The following is a 15,396-nucleotide window of genomic DNA, read 5'->3' on the forward strand; positions in this document are numbered from 1 at the left end:
TTAGTTATCAAATAATATAAACTACGCCCATAATGTAGTTAAGTCATATCTCTAAAATCCCTCGTCTGTTACAGTCTGACCGATAATCTTCTCTAGCGTCGTTCTCTATTACATTACGACACATCACCGCTGCTGACATGGCATTGCGCGGATGTGGGGAGGGAATTGAAATAGATTTTAGTGCAGGATTTCTTTCTCAGAAATCCTACAATAGTTCTCAGAGAAAGATAAAGACATCACAACAGTTGTCGCGTGAGCTCTACAGCTATCCGTGGAAATAATTGGGGGTGGGGAAAGCCGATGTGAAGTTGTGTACTTGCCACCGCGGATTTGGATACCTTATACCACAGGACAGTTGATCTAGTATCAATCAGCTATTGTTTATCAATACATGGAAGACATTGTAAACCCACTATTGAAGAGAACAATCTATCGAGGAATCCTCACACTTAAAATGATCAATGACAAAAGAAGATAAGATAAAAAGTACATTTGAGTCCACAACTTGAATCGAGGTTGGGGGCTTTCTGTGTGATAGATCCGGAGATTATCCACTTCAAATTTAACTTTGCTGATAAGGCTTTGAGAAAGTCGCTTAATCGCCCTGCTACATGTGTCTCGTCACAGTTGGTCTCTCTTATCAATATATGACAGACATGATAAACCCATTATAGAAGATATCTTTAGATCAGTCGTTTGTTAAAATCAATGGCTAAAGAGGACAAGATAAAAAGTGCACTTGACTCCACCACTTGAATCGAGGTTGGGGGCTTTCGGTGTAATAGATCTGAAGATAATCCAGTTCAGACTCAACTTTGCTAATAATTCTTTGAGAAAGTAAAGTCGCTTAATCATTCTGTGTACATGCGTCTCCTCACGTAGCCTTCTTCTACGCCTACAAGACGTAAAGTTAAGTTATATTACAATTATAAGGCAGTTATATGATCAGTCTTTAAGAAAAAGGCTTTGAGAAAGTAAAGTCTCTTAATCATCCTGCCTACATGCGTCTCGTCACGTAGACTTCTTCTACGCCTACAAGACGTAAAGTTAAGTTATATTACAATTATAAGGCAGTTTATATGATCAGTCTTTAAGAAACCCCATTTAAAGCAGACGGAAAGGAGATCCTTATTGCCTTTTACGGTGAAGTTCAGGTTCAGGCCAGATGGTGCACGGCTTTAGCGGTCCTTCGTTACGCCGTGATTATTAAATACTGATGGTGAGTCGTACATTTAATGAGATTTCCAGGCTTTAAAGTCTTGGCCGCATCTGGGCCTGTAATGACTGCGGCTTTTCGGTTTTAGAACGAAACATTCCTCTAACTCTGCCAGAGTGTATAAACTCTTCATCAGCGCCAGCGCTATAATCTGCGTACGGCGGCAGATTCAGTCTGCTGACTCAACAGCTGTATACCTCTGGAACATTGGTCGGCATTTAATACATTCTTATTGGACTGCCTCCAAGAAAATAAGTCAGCCCCCTCTCAGTACTGTACAGGTACTTAAAGACATCAGATCTACAGACTAGACTTTTCTTATATCTCTTAACACCGTATCTGCGTGTTCAATTGCAACTAGTCTTAGTTTTTCACATAAATAACGTTATTACTGGTACTATTACTATGTTCTCTTCTAGTGTGGACTTGTGGGGGCAATATGTGATTTTCACCAAAATCAAAGCGGTGTTTTCTAACATGGGCCACTCGACGTGTCAAATAGGCGTGCTGTAGCACAGGAAAGTGTGCTGTTCCGTGCTCCATGACCATTCTGTGGGCGATCGATACCCATATTCACACCTGGAGTGTCATAACTCATACAAGTAATGATGGGATTCAATTCCACACACCAACTCCACTCATAGTTACAGTAGTGTGACTTTGTCATTTGACGATAACATAAAGACACTGCAAAAAGACGAAGCAAATCGAATCCGCGCGTCACAAGTGAACAAACTGAAACCATGCCAGTAGATATCTCCTGGTGACGTTTGACATCATTAGCAACAAAACAGCGGAACCCGCTATGGAATGTCACTGCCACTGTGAAAGAGATGAGCTGTAAAAGCTGGAACAGAAGTCTACCTTACACCTGACATTTCGGTAATGACATCCTACATGTACCTACCAATCACCTTGTGATGGTATAGAATGCAGTGAATGTGTCAAACCATATTTTAGACCGTCAAAAGTAAAAACGTTTCTCATGTATCAGACAAGATGTTCAAGATTCTTGAGCTGAGACATAATTAGTACGCAGCCATTTCAGGTATGTCATGCAAACTTCAAGACTACTGAGGATCAGCTGAAATAAAAGAAAAGAATAAAATAGAAAAGAATGAAATAAAGAATAAAATGAACACTGTGACTTTTCAATGAATAAATCCAAATTTCATCACCCTAGCATGTCTAGATCATGAGATATCAAAACCGGAAGTTCAGCTGCAGTACCATAACAAGCCGCTAGGGGGTCCAAAATCTAATCATTTCTAGGTCTTATCAAGACCTACCCACTTACCAAGTACCAAGAAAATCCATTTATCATGTTTACAGACACACATGCAGACAGACAGACAGACAGGCACACACATGAACGCCTTTGAAAACACAACCTTCTTGGCGAGAGTAATCTTGTCTAACCTGTTTTCTATGGCGAGGCACGATTGAACTTTATCTGACATGGGAGGGGCCATATTTTAGACTGATAAACTGATTTAAGACTGATTTTAGACTTACTCTGTGAATGTATCCTTCAACAAATATAGCATAACCTTTCTTTTGTCTGCTACGAGAATTCTACATTGCCAGTAACGACACCCTAACGTCGGGCCAGTGGAAAAACCGACAATTCTGGTGGCGGAGGTCTTGATTTTGACGGGTGCGAATCATTAAAGGTCGGAGCTAATTGTGTTCGCTCAGGCACAGTCAATTACCCACACTTTGACACGTAACGTTATGTGCATTTTCCCAGCTAAAAATAAACCAATTTCTGAACAAAATTAGTCATTAGAAGTGTATTCAGCTAGGGGGGGGGGGCTTCTGTCGCTAAAATCGTTCCAGTCTTTTCAAACAGTTAGCACCTATGATAGTTAATGAAAAATAACGTGTGGCTACGTAGTCTGGCAAACCTTCCAGAGATTTAGAGTTTGTACAATGATTATATACCCACCTGTGAGGCACAGGCTGGTCAGCAACCTTAGAGATCGCTAGCTACACATGTAGCAACATGAGGTTCCGACATGCAAATGTCAAAATGTCACCTCTGACATGGGAGTGGCTTTGAACAAACATCACCGTGTCGCAAGGTGCAAATTTTCCTGTATTCAGGTATTAATAAACAACTATGTAAAGAAAAGAACTGGATCTTGCAAATATTGAAATATTTGAAATAATGAATGAATGAAATATGTCTAGCATGTCTAGGTCATGAGACATCAAAACTGGAAGTTCAGCTGCAGTACCATAACAAGCCGCCAGGGGGGTCAAAATCTAACCATTTCTAGGTCGTATCAAGACCTACCCACCTACCAAATATCAAATCAATCTATTTAAGCCTTCTCAAGTTATCGTGTTTTCAGACACACAGACAGACACACACACGAACGCCTACGAAAACATAACCTTCTTGGCGAAGGTAATAATAGAATAAAAGAATGAAATGAATAAAAGAACAAAGTATAAAAAAATCTAACCATATTCCTACTCCCTGAGATATGAATTTTAGATGGAATCGTCTATCATGGAGTAAAAAGACAGAGATAATTGGGGGGATCTGGCGACGCTTCTCTGTGTTAGAAAAACCGGTAAATGCCGAAAGGTCCGGGAGGAAACGCTTATAAATAACCCAAGGGGATGACTGATTGGCAGCTCAAAGAGTCGCTGTCAAACCAAGCAGAAGGGGAGAAGAAATGAGTGTCAAAGATCGCTATCTTGTAGGCTTTCACGAAGAAAAGCGGTCTAATATATATGGGCATAAATGATCTTATAACAGAGATCTAGAGCAAAGAACTCACGTTCTTTGCATTAACAAACGGTTTGGAAACTGAACTGATTCACCTTTAGTTATTGGGAACCTGTGACTTTGTGAACCAGAGTCTTTGTGAAGCTTTTTGTCATAAAATGCATGAATAACCTGAGTCGAGTCACTGTAGGACATGTCATAAACTACGGTTTAAGAAAATACAGCCAACGACATTTCTTTAAGACATTGATGCCTTTTTCATCGTCTTAGCCTTATCTGTAACCAAACACGACTGCAGGTATGTAAGATTATTCCGACACTTGTCGTGTGGAAACATAAACAAAGTCACTTCATGGCATCTTTATACAAGTTGTCATGATCAATGTATGCATCCCTTAAGCCAGCGTGAATCAGAACAGGCGACAAGGAGCAAGTAGTCGTAAAGCTAGTTCATAAAATGTCTCCGCAAGTAACCTGCCAGATAATTAAGTACTCATACTGCGTTCGTTGATGCTCTGAGGGGAGCTCAGCGACTGACATCCACACACAAGTGTATGAATCTTGTTAAGGAGGGAAAGACCTGAAATAGAATTGAAGACTATTTTAGTCTAATTTATGAAAGCACAAAAACGACCCCAAGGAGGACAACGTACCATGCCGACAAGACATGACGACAATCATAATTTCACGGGAAATTTGCGACGAGTTACGTTCAGCGGTAATGAATGAACTTGTCATCGCCTTATCCTGCATTTAATTTCCTGGCATCAAATCCTACTTAGCACGCATTCAATTAAGGTACCCATTACCCATAAATCATCCTATCTTAGATATAATGTATACATAATACTACATAGATTACGGAAGTGTGGATATCTGTGTTTGCAGAATTACAGATTGAGCCATCATGTTCATGGTCTTTTAGCTTCCCGGAAGAATGGCCTTCTCTGAAAAGGTAGTGATTGTACTTTAAGCCTCCAATTTATACAAAACATTACAAGTGCATTCATACATGTATCCAATCTATACAAAAACATTACATATGCATTGCTACTAATGGTACATGTATAAACATTACATGTACATTGGTACATGTGCATGTGCATTGGTAAGTGTATTTTAGTGCCATTGTTGCTACTAAGATGCAGAAATGTAAGAAATGACTAATGTATTTCTGTCCGATACTCAAGGACAGACGTGTCGCCGTGACAACAAGATAGAGTCTAACAGACTGTTCAGTGAATTTCAAATGGTGTCAGAAATCCTGTAGGGAAATCGGCTTATTTCCCGTAAATTCTACCCCTTTAAAGCAGATATACTCTCCCCCTCGCCCTTTCCACCATCAGTCTTTTTCCACCGCGCCGGTTATCGCGGGTGTTTCCGCGGGGCTAGTAAAGAAACACCCCCGGGAAATAAATTCCTCGCCGACCGGAAAAGCCCCGGCATTGACTCCCCGGCTGGATCAATGCCAGGCGATGTAGGGTATGATGGTTTCATTGATCCCGTCATGTCCTGTCATGACAAACGCCTGCCTTGTGCAATCAATTATGTATACTTCTCCTCGCGCTATCTCTATTGTTATGTGTTGGGGTTAGAAATAAATACGCCGCTCCAGAATGAGAGCCATAAATTGTGTTCGATGGGGCATGCCATATCAGACCCCAGCCCTGTTGGCGAGGGGAAATAATCCATATCTACGGAAAACAGTAGCGGATTCGCTATTTTTAGCACCCGTGTCGATTCATTAATTTTATTATTCACATACAAGATAACAATGCATTGCAATGGGGCAGGAAAACAAAGTGGATGTTCTTATCTATTAGATAGATGTGCAAAGAGCGAGAAACTAATTTGCAATAAAAACCATGAAATCAGAATTTGCTTCCCCAATAAACTTACCCATGTACGTGTACTTGGACCAAATATTGCGTCAGACATTATTTATAACGAAATGCACAATTCTACTACCGTTCGATAACAGGAGCGGATCTTATCAGACAACTGCGTAAATGACTTATTCGCCCCTACAATGAACAGAGATGAAGCAACTTTGCGTCTACCTAACTACCTTTTCTCTCGACACACTCCACTATCGTTGCCGAAAGTTTCAGTACTTTTCCTCAGTTTGCTTGGCCAATTGGAAGACTTGACTACATTCAAGGACATAACAACCACCTAAAACCCTGTACGCTCTATTGGTGATATTAACCACTTAAATGGTACCTCCCCATGTGGGGAGGTTTGTATACATTATGATATAAACGCATAAAAGGAATGACACCATCAAATTGAAAAGTAACAGTCGTTGTAAGAGTGCTAGACTGATACACCCAGTGAGATAACTCACACTGTACAGTACATATATTTTCACAGATGGATGGACCAGTGCGTCTGGTAGATCCCCCATAGATTACATTGTACACGGGGCAATTCAATTTTGACCCACGACGTCATAAGGCTTAAGAAACCTTGACCTTCCTTTAGACCAGTAGAAACAAAAGCTTACTGTCCCACATGTAATACCATGTATCACAGAAAGGAGTATTAACATTGATGCCAATATATGATGCAATCCATTGATCTATGTCTACTTCATTTGTTTTCCTGGTAACGTATCGTCCAATTAAACAACGTCAAAGCGTTAACCATGCCCAGGTACAAGACAGACCCTTGTGTGCGTTTAATACAATACTATAACATATATCATATCATAAACCCTCCCAAATGAAAACAATGGAAAGCCAATTACCTTGATTGAGTAAACGTGTCGCAGCCCAGGCTGATAAAATGAAGATTGATCCCCAATGGCAGTATGAAAACATTGCCACATATTCGTACCAACCATTTCAAATCCATTTTACTGTCTAGGAATAAGCAATGGTTATAACTGTGACAGTTGTATAATTTGTTTCTCCTCGACACCAGTGGTAACGTGGCTGTGGTTTTGATAAAGAGCATGATGTTTAACGGGAACTGCTGTCCTCTCCATAGACTGTTCCAACCCACAGCGTCACGGAGCTATAAGCTAATTCAGTAAATGGACCGGGGCACCACTGTATATCGGGGAAGGTCCCATAACAACTCACCTCAGTTCAAAACCAGAAAACCAACCTTTGAACAGCAGAAGTAGACATTCATGCCAATTGTAGTCTAGATTGAAACGTCTACAGACAGGGAAAACCACAACTACTCACGGGAATGTGTCCGCATCATGGACCGTCACGCCCGGTAAGTCCATGTGAGATGTGTACCCGGGGTGCCCTTTGCGCAGAGGTAACTCCCCGCGACCATGCAGCCGACAAACCGTGTAATTACCGCTCACACTAACCGAGGGAAGTACGCACGTATGACGCCGTTCTGTTTACCCGGGTCCAGAGACATGTCGGACCTCTGCTTTCTCGCGTGCCGGGAGGCCGGAGCTTTTATGACATATCGGTAACCTCCGGGGACCGTCCGTCATTTTTCAACTGATGCCAATTAAAGCTCAGGCTAGGGAAGCCCGCTGGTAATGTGCTCTTCCTAGTCCTGATCATGATATCTCGCGGGATGACGCTTTACAGGGTTTGAAGGATTGTCCCCATGTGATAACCGTGTGAATGTTTTTGGTAGAAACATTTTAACGGCTTTGTGGGGTTAATAGTTCAGGAAAACGTTCCTCTCATTACGGGTGTATGTGTCATACGATCATACTTGAGGCTGTGTCTTTGGTCTGTTGTTATCCTTATAACCTCCACCAGCTTTTTATTTACCAAGTACTGCATCCACCACAGGAAGCTTCTACGGAAGAGCTAAAGCCATGATAACCTAGCCATAGAAGTGCGCACAATGCCAGCTGATTGAATCTAACGTTAGGCCTTTGAGTTGTTGCATTCTCAAAGCATCCCACCTTCCCATACAGAATTTACGAGACAAAGCTACACAGGAACCTGAAGAGAATAACTTCATTGGGAGAAGCTACAGTTAGCATGACCTAGTAACTCCGTACAAGGTTATTAGTGTATAGAGCACAAAGTCGCGCTCGTGATTGTTAGATTGTGTTAGATTAGAGAGCGATAGATGTAGGTATGATCCCACATCGCGCTCGTGAAGGGCGTTTATTCATCTCCACAGCGTGTTCAATAGCCCTTGTGGTACACAGGGAGTGAACATCACTCAGGCTCGGCAGACACAGAGAAGATTTAATTAGGATAGCGTGGGAAGTTTCGAAAAAAGGCGGAGGAATGTGCGATATTGCCTTTGAACTTGGAAAACCCGTCAGAAATTCGCCCTTGTGAGGACGAGGAGTGAAGTGCGGCTGCCGTGACTGGCGAAGAGAAAGTTTCTTCAAGTGTGGCAATACTTACTAGCAGTTTGCGCGGAATAAGGGGTCCCATGGGCCAAGCCGAGGGCGTTGCAGTACCAATAAAACATGGTAGAGGGCGCTGTTAGAGATTCTGCTGATCGCCGAAGGTCTGTCCAATCTTTACAGTGGTCTCAAAATGACTCCTTCTTGCGATAGGAATTTGTCTTATCTTATTCAGCAACCCAGACAAACCATGAATGATGTTATGATGATATCGCCATTGGAAATATTGTCTGATACAGTCGTTCTGATTTTCGCCTTCGGAGAATATATACATATAGACCTTAGCCTTTACGCCAATATTCATAGGAAGAACAAATCGCTGGAAAAGACTAGAAAACTCCGAACTAAGAACATTTTACCAACACATACAGATCTGACTACATGGACATAACTTTATTTTGTGGCAAGAGGACGTTGAGGATGTCACCTTGACAGAGAAATTGCTCCGATATCTCCGGAAAATATAATTGAATCGAAACCATCTCTGTCGCTCCCAGCCGAACAGCGGCGAATCTTTTAACCGAACGCGTTTGTTTCTGATGACCTCTGGCGATTATGAAAATGGAATTAACATTTTGATGTAAAAACGAAGGCACTTTTATGGGTATCCAAAGTTTAGATGAGAAATTGAACCTGTTGAATACAGTATTTCGATTGTATCATACGCATGCACATGTCTAGTATATGAGAAATTTTGTATTTTGTCAGGATTATTAATCTATAATAACCTAGTTCTGCCTCGATGCTCATATCAGTAATAAAACAGGAAATAAATGACATCCGCTACGTGTAGAATGGCATGTTTTGTCGTGCAACGTGAAACTACTCACACCAGGAAAAGTCCCTACTCTTCAAAGTTTACTGACTCTGCTCTTGTGGCTGCTAGCATATGGACGTTGCCACCGGACGCATCGAGTATAGGTGTTAAACAGACGTGAATTCCGAGTCCTGGCTCAGACGTTTCCGGGCTCGGATTCCAGACGTGCAGAATGGCATGTCTGTCATGCAATGTGAAACGTAAACCATGTACTAGGAAGAGTCATAGCCTCCATAGCATGCCAAAAACTGGGAGATTTGGGGGTCTTGAGGGAGCTTTTATGTGCTATTTTCTGATTTCATGTAGACAACATATGAATTACCCCCGTTTTTTAAAACTTCGCTAATTAGAAAACAGCCGAAGACCACCAAACCCCCAGTTTTATAAGCCTGCTATGGAGGCTAGAAAAGTCACTACCCTTCAGAGTTTACTGACTTCTGGCTCTTGTGGCCACTAGTTTATCGGATATGGACGTTGCCACTAGAAGCGTCGAGTATAGGTGTTAAACAGACGTGAATTACGTTTCCTGGCTCAGACATTTCCTGGCGCAGATTTCAGACGTGCAGAGTGGCATGTCTGTCACGCACTGTGAACTTAAACCATGTACCAGGACAAATCCCCGTCTTTCAAAGTTCATTGACTTTTGGCTCTTGTGACTGCTAGTTTATGGACGTTGCCACCGGACGCGTAGAATGGGTGTTAAACAGGCCTGAGTTACGTTTCCTGGCTCTGCCTATATATAGCTAGCCTGGCTCATTCCAGCACATGTCAGCAAAGTTTCTTTGATGTAATAAATTCAAACCTTTGCATTTTTCTTGTAGGCTTACTGTTACATTACTCTGGTGCAGCTCTAAGTCTACACGAGCTACCACTGGCGTAAATTGTACACATTTTAGTGGCCAAGTTAAATCCTGTACAGAGGTCGCTCTGCTTTTTAAACTTTGAGTGGCATTAACGTTCGCTGCCTTGGTACTTTGGTCATGCTTGTCACTCGGACTGTAACATCGGATAATTAATGAAGCAATCAATGAGTAGCGGGGCCCATATCTGACGGTAATCCTCGCCAATCACGATTATACATTCCAATATGTGATAAAACGGTTTACAGGCACCGAAAGACCATCAACTGTTCTATGAAGAGCCGTAGATGTGACTGGCAGAATGCAAAAATGCGAATGACGTTGGGAAGGTTCTACCCGCTTCCAGTACATACGTAAAGGTCGGTAGGTAAAGATAGTCCTGTAGCCTTTTTTCAGGCCGTAGGGGTAGGCAGTAGAAAATACAGACAGATCAGTTACAATGTGGGGAAAGCTACACGTAGCCTAGTTACCAAACCTACTTAAGCGAGTCTCTCTCACCTTCTCCCCAAATAGCGGAAACTAAAGAGACTATTACTATTAATATTACTATATAGTACTATTTGCGGAGATGAAGAAAGAGGGAAGAAAGATAGATTTAGTGACCAGGATAAGCTACATGTTGGATTATGAATAAAATATTTAAGGCAGACGGATCTAGTGTTCCAAATTTCTACAGCCCCAAACGACATGTCTAATACAATGCGCCAATCATGATCATAGCTCCTTACGAGCGTACAATTGATCGTATCCCTTCAAATTCCGCTTGGTGTAATTTCATAAAGATCTACCCGTGGCCTTAAATCCACCGGATTCAGTGGATATTTCCTGTGGCAGATTTACCGTTATCCTCACCGTTTGTCGTAAGGTCCAGGAGATCAAGAAGAGCCGATTCCCCCGCCCGGAATGGCTGCTATAAACATGACGACCGCCGGCAGAGCGGGATGGGAAATGGGGAGGAAATAAAACGCTGTAAAGGTCTGCAGGCAGATGTCTTGTAGGATGAAAGGATAATTTCCTAATTATGATGTTGACTGAGGCCCGGGCCCCAGGATGTAAGTGGCCCTGTGTGCAGAGCTGACATCTGTGTCAACTGTCAAAGTTTTTAGGCGAAACCTGAGTGCAGGTATCCTGATATCTAATGCTCGACTCACAATTCTAAGCTGGGCTGCCCATATCAAGAATATGTACTCGTATGCTTATGATTTTAAATGTGAATGTCGTTGTCTATTATACAATACTTTTCGCAAACTGCCCGGCCGGGTCTCGGCTAGGAAATGTGACCCCAGCATAAAGTATCAAACGATAACCGCTACATAGAGACTGGGTTTGGCGCCTTTTTTCATTGAGGGTCGTTAGTTCTGACGTATTTCCTGACGACAGCCTGTGACGCAGCCGGACGCCGCAGAGTTTATTTTTACCCTGATGACGTCGGCGTCAGAGAAAGTGGGGCAGGGGAATGTTGAAGGTAAACATGAGGATTATAAATGGATTACAGATGAATATGCTCGGATACGAACGTGTTCTGTACTCTCCAACTCCAAGCAGAGGTTTTGGTTTGGGCTTATTTTGTAAATGTAAAAAGATATGTTATTACTAGAATGTATTCACATTGGCAATGTGGTCTTTACCTAGACGTGACCCTTGTACTGTATTTTTGAAATACATAAAAAGTTTAAAGACTGATCAACATGCCAAAGATGGCTAACAGACACCAACAGGCCGAAAGCCTCATTAGACGGTGTCTTGAATAGTCCTTCTATATGACTCTACATATGGCACATATTATACGAATGGCGCTTGATTGTGTGGATTGTCATAAGGGCCGCTACTTGAATGACCTTTGCTATTGTGGCCGACCCAACCCAACCCAACTCAACTCAACCCAGCCAAGAGCAAATATTAATCTCCACACCAGCCCAGGTTCCGGTCCATGCACCTGTAAGGACTGTCCAGAACTCAAACTAGCAAGCAAGGTAACTAAGTAGGTTCTACACCCTCAACGAGCAGATAATTGGGAAAAAGCCAAACAACCTGAATGGCATGTTTGTATGTAGAGAATTGCCATAGGATGTTTAGAAACATGCTGTTATCTGTTCCCTTGACGTTATGAACCGTGCTTAGTTGAGCAGCTACTATGAAAACAAACGCCATTTGGCGTGGCAGGTAAATTATGGTAATGGCTGTCGACGCAAATACTCCAAGGCAGTGCTGAATAAATGTTTGAAAGATGAGGTCAGCGTGTTTTTACTCCTTGGTAATAACAATCACCACAAAATATCTGCGTCGCTCAGATATGCACCAAGACGCTCGGAATGTTCAACATTGATACGGCCGCCATGACTCATTTTAGCCTCGTACCCAGACCGTCGTAGGGGCGCCGTTAGCTCTACGGTCCTCAGAGTGCTGCCCGCCCGCCCAGATTCATTAGCGCACGACGTTTTTAACGGGTTTCACCTTTGGGACGGCAATAATTAGTAATTAGAAAGACCAGTTGAAAAGATCTAACACTAGCATGTCAGGAAAGGCCTGTGCTTGGTAGGACTAGGGCCGATAAAGCACCTCTTACTCAGCCTGTGGGGACTGGTAACCAGGCTAAGTTCACGTTGGCTATTATGACATATTTGCACGTTGATATGCGGCAGTGTACATAATGTTACCCAACTGTATCAGAAGTGAGCAAACATGTACAAATCGCGCAGATAGGAAAGAGTTATATACAGCACCTGGCAACAAGTCCACAGTGCTTAATCTTAGGATTTGGTAAGTGTAAATCTATAAACTCGCTACCAAACATTCGCGGGATCACAGTTTCAAAGCCATTTTACATATTTTGAACTCCTGAACTGCCAATTATAAGCATCCAGTTTGAACGTTCGTAGATATTGGTAAACATATGATATAAACAGAGTCAAAAAGGCGTGATTTCATCCAATTACCAATATTTGCACACATACACCGACAGTGTAACATTCCAACTCCGATTTGCTACAAACATTACCTACAACCGTAACAGTGGCTACATATATGTAGATGGCTACAACTGTAACAGTTACTGCTATCAGACAACACACCTTTTAGATGTTCCGCTACTTCGTCCCTGGGAGCTCTCTCACGTACCGAACTTTACACTTGCAAATGAGCCTCAGGATTTCTCCGAGGTCATTTTGAGTGTCTTGTTTATTTTATAGGCGTGAGAGTGGCCACATAAGTGTATACGGGGTTAAGCACATGCCACGGATTTTCTTTTAGTGCAGATTAGATTCTAAATTTAGCCGTTCGCGTACTGATGGCTTCTAAATTTGTTTCTGACCTTCGTACCTGTGACAAAGTCTGATGTACTGATGACGTATTTCAAAATTAACAAATTTACATGTAGTGTAGCCACCCACCTGTTTAAGTGGTTTAACTGACGCACAAGATGTTGTACACGCGACCGAATAAATAAATTTTTCTTTTGGTCGTCCTTGAGGATATATATATTAGACATTGGAAAGTCTTCTAAGTTTATATTTCGTGGTTAAGAAAGATGCCAAGTGGCATGTATTCATAGAGGAGTCACAAGTAATTCGCATGTTCGTTCAGCCAGAAAATGAGCATCATCTGCATACTAGGAACTTTTCTATGCCGATGATAGCACTGTTTCATCAACGGGGATTCAGTATTTCACAACAGTATACGCATATGGTGCTAGATTCCGTTCAAATTCATCTTTTAGTCATTTTGTTTTCAAGCAAAGAGCATTGGCAACGTCGATGGACTGTCTGTTTGCCGTTGTCATAGGCTATGCAGTGCAGCCGATAATTTTGTACCCACTAATGAACTTAGCAAAGAACTTGACGCTTCCATCGATACCAAAACTCATTATAAACGACAAAACGAAAACTGACTAACACGATGCTAGCACGTATGTACGTAAGGAGTGCCTACCGCATATATGTAGGGAGTGCCTACCGCATATATGTAGGGACTGCCTACCGCATATATGTAGGGAGTGCCTACCGCATACATGTATATGTAGGGAGTGTCTACCGCATATATGTAGGGAGTGCCTACCGAATCTAAGAACATCTACGAATGTGACATTCACACCATTCACGCTATAGCACGGAAAAAGCAAACATAGTACGTATCCAGGAAAAAAGCTCACTCACCTGTTCGGTACCAGCAATCCTTAAAGACAGTAACAAAAATTTTAACATCACAGTTCCTAAGACGTTCTAGTGTCGTACTAAAGAAATATTTGATAACCCACCTCTGTGATTGCATTGTGTAGCCGGTTCATGAAACGTTACTTGAAAACACGGGCCTCTTTAGATCACAGGATACCCCCTTTTAGATGTCCGGAGGCTGCACGAGTCATGTAAGTGGGCGGATCCGCCCACAGCCTCCCTACACTGTACATAATGCGCTTATTGAAGGGAAGGTGAAAGGACAGCTGCGTGTGGTGCAGATCGGGAATCGGCAAAAGGTTCCAAGAAAGGCGACCGCCTCCGCACAGGACATCTCACAAATTTATAAAACACCTGTCATTAATTGGGTCACCTATACCAGACATAAAGCGCCACAAAGCATTGACATTTGGCCAGTTCTACATTGTAAGATGGTTCCTAAAGCAACATTTATCGTGTGGCCTTACGGGAGTAGGAGATTACAGGAGATTACAAGGAATTATTCAGGTCTGTGGACTACAAAGTGCAGGGCTTTGCGATGGATCATGAAGATCAAACAGTGACAGGTCGGGTGACAGAATTCTGCGCACAGCCTTGAGTAAGATACAAATGACATTTCAGTAAAGCCATATGTTAAAGGTTGGACCAGTAAGGTCGGTATGAGGGGGAGGCGGGATCTGAGAAAATTGATATTAGATGAAGGTTAAACACACACATGTATAAGGCCACACTGCTGGCAAAAGCTTCACTTAATGCCGTACAATGTAGCGTCCTGACGGCCGATGTCACTGTAAATGGGAGTCATCAGAACATAGCCTGGATGCCAGACTACGGGGAGGGGGTGTGGTAAAATTTCCCTTGGAGCATGTTAGCCTTGAAGCCGTCTGGCATCCAGGCTATCAAAAATTGAAATCAGTACGAAGTCAGTAAAACAATAGCAATATCAAAACACCAGCCGACGATCCTGTTATAGAGTTTAACTAAATATAACTATTTCATTTGTGTTACATGATAGGACTTGCGCAGTGATAGTAAGAACAACATTTTTTGACAACCCGCTGAACCTGTCCTAGAGGTCATTGACCTTTTGTGTCTGACGTCATATGGGAATCCAGCAGGTGTAAGCCGCGCTGTCATTGGTTGTCGGTTTGCACATGAAAGACACGTGAGACATATCTTTATGTCCAATGACAACTGGTATGTTATTCAATGCATTGTGAATGAAAAAAATTCGGTCTAGCCCTGTTTT

This window comes from Branchiostoma belcheri, unplaced genomic scaffold (assembly GCF_001625305.1).
Source record: "Branchiostoma belcheri isolate BF01 breed outbred unplaced genomic scaffold, Haploidv18h27 scaffold1, whole genome shotgun sequence".
Classification (NCBI taxonomy): domain Eukaryota; kingdom Metazoa; phylum Chordata; class Leptocardii; order Amphioxiformes; family Branchiostomatidae; genus Branchiostoma; species Branchiostoma belcheri.